Source organism: Temnothorax curvispinosus, unplaced genomic scaffold (assembly GCF_003070985.1).
Source record: "Temnothorax curvispinosus isolate PA1 unplaced genomic scaffold, ASM307098v1 QBEX01005169.1, whole genome shotgun sequence".
Lineage (NCBI taxonomy): Eukaryota > Metazoa > Arthropoda > Insecta > Hymenoptera > Formicidae > Temnothorax > Temnothorax curvispinosus.
The window spans coordinates 6,020-16,345 of record NW_020214949.1 but is presented as its reverse complement, the minus strand read 5'-3'; the positions used below and the strand labels follow the sequence as shown (position 1 = coordinate 16,345).

Genomic DNA, 10,326 nt, shown 5'->3' with positions numbered 1-10,326 from the left:
AGGTAAATATTATATCGAGCGAAATACATGTAGCAAAATGTTATCACTCACATATTTCAATAATTTAAAATTTATTTTATATTTTGATTTCAAAATATATTGTACACTTACAGAGGCAAGAATAATAAGCCTGATTCAAAACCGGATGAGAATAATTTATGCGAGGCGCATAAGAAAGAAATTGACACGATTCTGTCATGTTTGTTGAATCAGCTTGCCTTGGTGTCAGAAAGAGTCAACGTGTTTTATTATTGTGTACAGGTAAATATTATATCGATCGAGATACATGTAGTGGAATACGTTATCATATACGTATTTCAGTAATTAAAAATTTATTTTATATTTTGGTTTTAGAATATATTGTACACTTATAGAGGCATGAATAATAAGTCTGATTCTCAAAACCGGATGAGGGTTTATGCGAAGCGCATAAAAAAGAAATTGATACGATAAAGAAAATTTGAAAACACGAATGAATACTACCGTATATGTTAACATATAAAATGTATACATGTAAATGTATTTAATAAATATATATATATTGCTGTATGGACAATAAATGTAAATTTACAAAAATTATATTGTTTTTACATTATTAATTTTAATTGAACTTTATTACAAATATAAAATTTTGAATGACAAATAATAAATTAGACTATTTTTTTTATAATTTCCACTTTAATTTTATAATTTATAATAATTATTTCAGATATAATTAGTATTCGAGCAATTCATCGAAACATTGCTATTCAGTAATCGCACTTGTACATATAATCTTTTATTGTGCTTCTACCTAGGCCATTCCTAATAAGAGTGAATAATGTATACAGTTTTTTTGCACATCTAACAAGTAACACTACTCAAGTGTCACAGGCCGATTTCTTTGAAATTGTGTACACATGTAGAATTTCGAAAAATATTTTTGTCATATTTTTTATTTTTGCTTATAAAGCGTTTTTTAAGAGTATAGGGACTATTCTTGAAATATTAACCTTCTCAATCCTATATACGTTATCCCAAATGGTTTTTGCATCAGAATACTATCTCTAGGAATTTTCAGGGTTTTCTGGTTCGTATTTTTACAACAAATCGACGTGCATGGCCTAAAGGATTGTTATACATAGAATTGAGAAGGTTAATATTTCGGGGGTAGTTTCTACTCTTAAAACGCTTTATAAGCAAAAATTAAAAAACACGACACAAATATTTTTCGAAGTTTTACATGTGTGCACAGTTTCAAAAAAATCGGCGTATGACATTTGGGTAGTGTTACTTGTACAACCCGGGGCCCTTTAACCGTTGATACGTCGATGGTCCACCGAGAAACATGGCGGAAAATCGGAAACCGAAAGATCAAAGATGCCGACCTCTGTCGGGTTGCTTAGCTGCGAGTCCGTATTTTATTTATTATAAATTTTTTAAGAGCCAAAATGGAAAATCTGGTTCTGTAGCTGGTTGCGGCTGATCTTACTGATTAATACGAGCATAAATTTAATGAGATTCGTTAATTAATTTGGCTAAAATTTTGGAAAAACCGTTCCTAAGCAGCTTTGCAAGCCGTTTTTTAATATATAATTGTTGTAAAAAAATATTTAAATAAATAATTTCCAAATTTTTTTTACATTGATTTTTAGTCGAAGGTATAAAAATATAATAATTTTTTAGGAAATTTTCAAAATTATTAACATACTGAAAAACACGTGGGACACGAAAATACATGGTTGGAGGAATTAAGTGGTGGAAAAAACGTTGGAGAAATTAGTGTTACTTTTCAAAAACTAATTAATCGTAATCTAATGCTTAATTTTGTTCTTTGAATTCGTACGGTTTTGAATTTGGTGTTTAACTATCGCGTCTTTGAGCGTCAGCTAATTAAATCATTTTAGTTATTATATGCGTACACAACTTACGCGGTGTGGATGCTTTGTATGTCAATAAGTTCTATGGTTCTATAGTATCTTGTCAGTTCGAATGGGAGTCGCGTAACGCGTAACGCCGTTGTATACGAGGCGTCAACGAAAAGTTGATCGAAGACCGCGGATACGAGTAAATCGAGCTACTTTGTGGTCGCACAGGCCGCTCGAAGAGAAAAGACGATGATGTCTCGAGTTTCTGATGGAACCAGTCGCAAATGTTTTGCCCATATTTGAGACACATTTTTTTACGCGGTAAGATACGGTGCGACTGCGCAAAATTATATCATCTGTGAGTCACATTTTATTACAAAGTGCTGCAGAACGCGACAGTGCTCGTAACGTGACAGTACCGAGTACCGAGTATCGAGGTACGAAAACCGCACGCCGATCCGGCCGATCGTAACGTGTGTTGCTGCAACGACGAGGCCGTCGAAACGCCGACGAAGGTACGGTGATATATCGCACCTCCATGTCTGAGATATTCAGCTGAAATACATTTAGGTTCATGGCAGAAAACGAGACGTCTGTCGACTATAGATATATAAGCGTCTTATGTCTCGTTCTCTGTGCCATCAGCCTAAAGTCATAATTCCAACGTCTATTAACCTCTAAACCGACAGTTAACTTTCAAAATAGCGTATATCTGTTGATTATTCCGAAATGTTAACCGTCGGTTAATTGTTAATAGATGTTGAAAATAGTGACTCTTAGCACCCGCAGGGAGAATAATTGATTCGCACGCATAATCCTTTAACGAATCTACGAGTTCGTTAAGCTCGAGTTCGTCGCTGCAGACACACAGCATACTACACACACTCATTAACATACATTTTTGACTTTGTTTTCCAGATTTCATATTTGATTTTAGTGCGTCATCCGATATTATTTATACTCTTGAAGTGATTATGTGTATCGAGCTCGTTTAGGGGATCAAGTGTTAATAATAAGAGGGAATTAAAAATAAGGAGAAATAGTATGGCTGACCTTCCAGTAAGTACACATTTTTACTTTTTTTATTACGTTCTTTTTATTGTCAAAGTTAAAAGCTTCTTTGTTGCATTATAAATATAAATGTTTCATATTTACTCAAATTTTATTTTTTTATAAAATTAGATAATTGTTATCTAATACGTCAATTTTTTTAATTTATAAAATATATATTCCCAATAAGTTTTTTATATGAAAAAATAAAAAATAAGGATTAGAAAATAAAAGAATAATTTTTGCCATGTTTTTTTATAAAAAAAAATAAAATCAACAGATACTATGGGTACAGAAATCTTCATCATGAAGTAGATCCTAGATTAAAAATATTTGCACAGCGAAAGGAACTATTCCTGTTGAAGGACATTCTGGATATTGGATGCAATATTGGCCATATTACTTTATCAGTTGCCAGGGATTTTGGTGCAAAGAGTGTACCGGGATTGATATTGATAGAACATTAATAAATATCGCTTGGAAGAATGTGAAATACTATGTTAATTGCGTGCAAAGTACAGCGAGCAATGAGGATAATGACAAAAGAGACTATTCAGACGTTAGCTTCTTTCCCATGTCGATGCCAATTAGTTATGGACCTGTAGATATCTTAGGATTTACAAAAAATAAACAACATAAGGGATACTCATATAATATCATTTTTGTACAGGTAACACATTTAACTCTACATGTATACACATACAGTACATGGATACACATACACACGCGTACGCGCGCGCAGAATGTATACATATATACATTAGTTGTTGCAACTAAACTAACATTTTCATTACAGTCATCTGATGAACTAAATTATATTAAACATGCTTGATTTCAGGGTAATTATGTGCTTGAAACAACGCACTTCTATGTGCAGAACAGACACAATTCGACACAATTTTATGTTTATCCATCACCAAGTGGATTTATTTGAATTTTGGCGATGTCAGATTAAAACAAGCTTTCAAGTGCATGCACGCGTAATTATGCCCTGGTGGAGTTCTCGTACTGGAACCTCAGAGTTGGGCCAGTTATATAAAGAAAAAGAATTTTGTAAAGGATAGGTAAAATTTTTTTCTTAAAATTTATATTTTTATAACTTTTTTAACTTGCAATTTAAATTTTTTAAAAGAAAAATATAAAATTATTATTTTAGATGAAGCAGACAGTATGATTTACGGAGCTCAACAGGCATTATATCAAATGATGGAAGTTTATAGTCACAATCAGATTTGCTTTCACATGCAACAGGAAGGAGATTATCAAATTTATATAGTCACGATGTGCTATGTTAAGATATGGAAAGTTAACGGATGCTCAAGTTTTGATCAAAGTCTTCAAAGTCTGCGAAAAAGAGAATATAATCCTGGTCTCTGAAGCGAAAACTCCGCGTTGACGGTGATGACGTAGCGTTAAAATTAAGAATTCTGTCCAATAAAGAATTATATTCTTTGTGACATGTTGATAACTCTATTTTGTTGTGCGTGTAATTTTTTTATTATTTGCTCTGTATTTGTGCTATAATGTTTAACGTATTCGTGAAACTCATACAATTGATAAAAAAATCAGATTTGCAAGGAATACATGTAGAGGAATATTTTCTACTCCTTTCGATAATCACCAAACGGTTTGTTTTCTTGTATGTTTAAGTTTTGTTTTATGGTTATTGTCGAGGGAAAAGGATAATTTCGGTCAATTTTAGAAATGTTTAAAACAATGTATAGTGATTTTTTTATTGAAATATTCTTATTTGAGAATAACATACACGACAAAATAGAGTCATTTCTTGTTTTGATAGCAAGAAATTTAATATGGCCGCGGTAACTACACAGAAACTTTAAAATATTACTGGTGGAGGCTTTGACTTTATTTTTCAGAATTATATATATATATATATATATATATATATATATATATACCTTTAGAAGTTTTCTATATAAATGATGGTATGAAAGGGATAGTATTTACAGTTTAAGAGGACATGAAATAAGCTTTGAATAATCTGCAGTCTACATATAATGGATTTAATCATGTAGAAAATGCTACTAAGGGCCACTTCAACCAAACTCCGATTAACTTAATCGTTGATTAAAGAGTTGCTAATTTAACAAAATAATTGGTGTAACTATGGTGATATAAGTGTCCTAATCTAATCTTTTCTTATGTATCTTTCTTTTCTACAATATACGAAGAGATATGTAGCAAAAGATTGGGTTAGGACGATTATATCGCCAGAAATACAATTTAAAAATGGTTAAACTAATTATTTTCTCATGTTAGCAATCCTTCAATCAACGATTAAGTTAATCGGAATTTGGTCAAAGTAACCCTAAATTTTGGCCCTAAAATTCTTTTCTTTTTATATTCGTACATTAATTTATGACTATCAAAGATTTATGAAGCTTAAAAATATAAAAAAAAACTTGCATATAACGCTACATGTAGAAGAGCCATTGATATTGCATGACAAAACATTTTATTAAATATATATACATATATATATATATATATATATATATATATATATATATATACATATATACATACATATATACACATTCCATTTTAATCGATCATTCCCAAAAACTTTTTTATTTGTGATTCTTATTAATTTCTTAAATGGAACTTGATTTGTTTCTTGAGATAAAAGTTATACATCTCGAGACGTTTTCGAAACACTGTAATAAAGCTCTCTTTCATTAAGAATTTCTCGAGATTCAAAATTTTGTTATAATATGAAATATCTCGTGAAGTATAATTCATTTTTCTATAACTATACTTTCATACTTTTATATGTAGAATAATGAAAGGAAGTAAATAATAATAATTTTTACATTTGCAATTTTGTAAAATTAAATGTCTATAAAATGCAGTCAAATTTTTTAAAATAATTTTTTTGTTTTTTTTTTTACATTTGATTCTCTCATAATTTATGTATAAAAGTATGAAGGCAAGGTTATCGAAAAATGAACACTTTACGAGATATTTTATATTTTATTTTAAAATTATTATAATAAAATTTTAAATATTTCAGGAAATTCTCAACAAAAGAGAGCTTTATTATAGTGTTTTAAAAACGTCTCGACAAGATCAACAATTTTTATTTAAAAAAAATTAAATTCTATTTAAGAAATTAGTCTTCTTTAAAATTTCCTGAAAATAATGACATGTATGACACGTCTTATATTGGAATCATATGTTTCCTTTCAAACCAAACAATTTTTGTCTGAAATATTTCTTTCTAAAATCACAAAAAAATGTTTAGGGTTGATTGATTAAAATGAAATAGCTTGTATATATGTACACAATATATATACTTTAAACTTACGTATTTTATTATTAATAAATTATTAATAAATTAATAAATACTTTGTTAAATGTTTATTAATAAATATTTAAATTTTAATTATTTATTTTAAATAATTTTAAATAAAAATACTATTTTATTTAATATCTTTTAGTACAAATAACAAATTTAACAAATAAAAATTATTGTCCGTAGTGAAAAGATTATATAATAAATTATAAAGAAATAAAGCTGAGCAGTTTCCAATATCTACAATAAAATATATTTCTTTATATAAATTGATTTTAACATTTATAAATTTTCTTATACAAATAAAATACATATATTAATAAAATATAAAAATAACAATTTTAAGCCAAAAGAATTAAAAAACATCATTTAGTATTATTTGCTTTTGTGCCAATTTATTATTTAAGTATTCAGTCAATTTTTATATTACACAAATGTAGAATATAACACTATATTTTTTATTATATAATATTTATTAAATATATATATATTTTTTAATACAATAGACTTTTATAATTGTTTTTAATGTTATCGTTTTTAATGTTTTATAATTGTTTTTAATATCAAGAAAATATCAGACGTTACACTGTAATACTTATTTTTAGAAAATATATCTATTATCTTTTCATATGATTACTTAATATTATTTAACATTTACAGTTAGTGTAATAAAATATATTGTTGATTTGAACGGTTACAAAATGTCTTATAAATATATTTTAAAATAAGTTTCAAATTTATAATAATAATTAAATAAAAGTTGAAAAAATTAAATAAAAATTGAGAAAAATTTAGAAAAATTGTATAATAAAAAAAATAAAATTTTAGAAATAAAGAATCTGCAAAAGTATATAAATAAAATCTAAAAGCTAAAATTATACATACATACATACATACCTATTACATACATATATATATATATATATATATTTATTTATTTAAAAAAAAATATATATATATAAAATAAATATTAAATATAAAATTACTGATGATTGTTTTGTCATTATATATCTTTCTGTTATACACTTTATCAGTCAGAGCTTATTATAGTATAAATGCATTATTATAGCATTAAATGTTTCATTATGTTATAAATCAATAATACTACAAAACTTACTGACACGTGTTAACGTAATTTAATTTTAATTATAATTATCTTGGTGACAAAAGTATTATTATTTTTGTCAATCAATTCTGTTATTTTTACTGTTTATTTTTACATTACGTTTTATTATTGCCTTATATCATTTCCTTTAATATTATCTATATTCTAATAAAGTTTTATAAAATGTTTATAATAAATTTGTTTATTTAACTTTATAATAAATATTGATTTAATATAAAATAATGATTAATTTTATCATTATGTTTATAAATAAGAATATATCATTAATAAATAAGAATAAGTTGCTTTTATCATATAAACTAAATTTTAAAATAAAATAAATTGTATCAATATTTATTATTTTATTAAGTTTTTAGATGTTGAAATATTCATATTTAAATTTTTAATATTACCATCAAAAGAGTTATCTATATGTTACTTTTGTATTTATTATTATTATTATTTGTTATTATATATTATTATTATTTATTATTGTTTATTATATTACTGTTATTGTTACTGTTATTGTTGTTTAAATTTTAGTATTATTTCTTAGATAAATTTGTTATTATTTTTTTAAGTAATTAAAATTAGATTTTTATACATATATTCAAAAGTAAATTTATATATTATATACTGTAGATAAGAGATAGAAAGATAATGTTAAAAGTATTTGTCACTATTTATCTGTCTGTTATACACTTTATCAGACTAAACTTATTATAAGTATAAATGCATTATTATAGCATAAATGTTTCATTATGTTATAAATTGATACTACAAAATTTACTGACACGTGTTGACGTGTTTAAGACATCGGAGAATTCAACACATTTTGGTTCTACATTTGACGAACATAATAATTTATATTTTCCCAAACTTTTAACAATTGTATTTAAACAAATTTGTAGTTTATAAGGTACATTGCCATTATTAAATTGAATTGCTTTAAGTGGACGAAAATATACTCTTAATATAATTCAAATCTCATTTTTGTCATTTTTATTATATATATATATATAATAAAATATATATATAAAAGAATGATTTTTTAAGTTATAAAATAAAAATGACAATAATGAGACTCGCGAATTATATTAAGAGTATATTTTATAGCCGACATTATTTTATTAGTTAATTTTTGATTAATTTAAAAAATATTTTTTTTTCATTTGTGGGTAATTAATTTGTTTGAGATATACGTAACATAAAACATAAAACTGTTTATTTTCATAATTATAGGTATGCAAAACATTAAAAAATTTAATTGATTAATATAATTTAGCACAATTTATAGCAATTTAAATTATTTTAGTATCATTTCTTAAATAAATTATTTTTTATTATCTTTCTAAGTAATCAAAACTAGATTTTTATACATATATTCAAAAGTGAATTAACATATTATATACTCTTAATAAAAGATAGGAAAATAATGTTAAAAGTAATGTTTTTTAGTATTATTTTTACTGTAAATAAGCACTATCAGTTAGTAATAAGATATTTACATTTTATGAATAAATTTTCTAAGTTTTATATGATTTTGTTATATTTATATGAGGTAAAAAATTTATATTATATATAAAATATGTACATATAGTATTAAGATGTCTGTTTATTCACTATTACTGTCTTAAGTTGTAGCGTCAGAAGCGAGATAACATAATAGAAATCTTGTAAGATAAATAAAAATAGAAATATTTCTCAAGTAAATAACATTATTTAAAAATAAATATAATTTAATTATTTCCTTGAAATAAAAGGAAAGTTTTTTTTATATATTTTACAAGTTTGCATTGTTAAATATAAATGTTATGTTATTAATAGATATATATTAATATTTAATATATTTAACAAAAATTTTTATTCTATATTTTTCTGCTTCTGACGTCATGATGTAAGAATATAGTGATCAATAGACAAAAGTTATTCATTATTACTATTAAGTCACAGCTTTAAACATAAATCATTGTAAATATACATGCCATCTTAAATAAAAAAATATTATAATTTTTATAAATTATTTGTATTTAATTGTATTTAATTGTCATGATCTCAGAATGTACTGATCAATAGACAAAAGTTATTCATCATTACTATTAAGTCACAGCTTTGAACATAAATCATTGTAAATATTCATGCCATCTTATATAAAAAAATATTATAATTTTTATAAATTATTTGTATTTAATTGTACATCCATATTGTTAAATGTAAATATTGTTTTTATATAAACCAAAAAGAATGTAAGATGTATAATGAAAACACTTACGTAATTTTATTATATGATGTTCCACTTGATTAATATCATTGTTCCATGTTAAAATTTAAACCCGTTTTCCATTACCATTATTTTAAAAAATTTTTTAAATTTTATATTGTTGCTTATCTTCTACATAATGAGAAACTTCTATACCGTTAATGTACCTACTATCTCATTATAAAAGTAATAAAGTAATTAAGAATATTTAAGTTACAGTTATAGTTATAGTAAGTGTTATAGAAAATATTTTCTTTATAGACTAATTATAATTTTATAAATATGTTTTGAGATAAGTTTGAAAATTGTACAAAAATTGAGAAACGTTTCATTGAAAATTATACCTATAAAAAAAAGAGAAAAAATATAATTTAATATTTTTTTTCGTAAAACTTTAATTTATTTTATTAATGTAAACTAATTTTATATTTTACATTAAAAGTACATGTTTTTTTTAATTAGGATATATACTTAAAAATATTTTTTCTTAACAAAAATATAAAAAAACCTAAATATTATAAAAGTAAATAATGTTTCTGATATAAAGCTTCAAACAAAGAAACAAAGAATCTGCAGAAAGAGAAATTGAAGTGGAGTAATTTTCAATATTTACAATAAAATAATGATATTTTATGTCATTCTTTATTATTTAAATGTATATATATATGTAATACAATATTTAATGTGTAATATATAATTGAATAATACAAATAATGTTTAGACATAATAAATGTAAGACTTTCAACAA

At 24.6% G+C, this 10,326-nt stretch overlaps 1 pseudogene; it reads left to right on the top strand.

Annotated features, from left to right (window-relative positions):
* The window catches only part of LOC112454610, a 5,631-nt pseudogene extending 337 nt beyond the window's left edge, over positions 1-5,294 (top strand).
* Positions 5,295-10,326: the final 5,032 nt, after the last annotated feature.